We start from the raw sequence: 1,328 nt of genomic DNA, 5'->3' as shown, positions 1-1,328 counted from the left end.
GTTGTAGAATGGTGTGTTTTAATCTATCCGTTGGTGCATTTTCATACGTAGAATGATGTGTAACTGTGTTGTGGAATGGTGTGTTTTAATACGTCGTGTGGTGCATTTTAATACATTGAATGGTGTGTATTTTAACACATTTGTTTCTAATAAGTGTGGTGCATTTTAATACGTATAATGGTGCCTATTTTAGCACATGTTTTCTAATATGTGTAAATTAATATGTGTAAATTAATATGTGTAAATAGTGTATGCTTATAATCTGACATGAGCCACGTTGTGGTATATTTTAATACGTAGAATGATGTGTTTTATTAAGTATATTGATGAATTTTAAGTGAATAGACGCATTTGGTATATTGTGTGGAATGATGTGTTTTATCGGTCCTCTGGTGCGTTTTAGTACGTAGAATGGTGTGTTCTGTAACATATATATATTGCGCGGGTGATGAGTTGATATGATCTAATGGCTTAAAATAGGCCACACGGCCACGCCTGAACTCTACCATATATATATATATATATATATATATATGTAATTTTATATTTTCGTTTTTGTATTTAAGGCTATATATATATTTTTTGGAATTTTTTTTAAGTACTATTGACTACATTACACTGTAGTATTTGTTCATACATACTTTCTCAATTTACTGAAACACTACGAATCAGTGCCATTGAGATTTGAACCTGTGAGTCACAACTATATCGTTTGACCACAAGGTGTTTGGTTATATTTTTGTAACTTAATTAGCTAACTTAATTAGCTAATTTAGCTTAATTACTTAATTTGTAGTTTCCAACTTGTAACATGTACCTAGTAAGACTTGAACATGTGAACTTCTAGTATATTTTATGTTTTTTAATTATTTTTTTTAAAAACCAAACTAAATCCCACATCCAATTTTAATTTAACCGACCGAATTCAAAATTAAAGAAATTCGACAGTTTTAGCCAAGCACCTTGTGCTCAAATGGCATGTAGTGGCCTCCCTTCAACAGGTTGAGAAAAGTATAGATGAACAGATACTACAATGTAATAGGGTCAGTGTATTCAAAAAAAAAAAAGAAATTCGACGGTTTTACTTTTACTTTGAACTACGGATTGAATACAAAAAATTAAAACTGAAATCCAAACGAGTAGATGGTTAAAAAATTCGATCCGTCCAATTCAGAGGCCTAGTCCTCATTATTATAAAAGGATGCATGCTCTTCTGATAGACAATACAAATTCTTTTTAAAATATTTACTTTATTATTGAATATTATACATATGTGCAATATATATATATATATATATATATATATATATATATATATATATATATAA

This window comes from Ipomoea triloba, chromosome 16 (genome assembly GCF_003576645.1).
Source record: "Ipomoea triloba cultivar NCNSP0323 chromosome 16, ASM357664v1".
Classification (NCBI taxonomy): domain Eukaryota; kingdom Viridiplantae; phylum Streptophyta; class Magnoliopsida; order Solanales; family Convolvulaceae; genus Ipomoea; species Ipomoea triloba.
The sequence above is the reverse complement of the archived record's forward strand: the minus strand, read 5'-3'. Positions refer to the sequence as shown.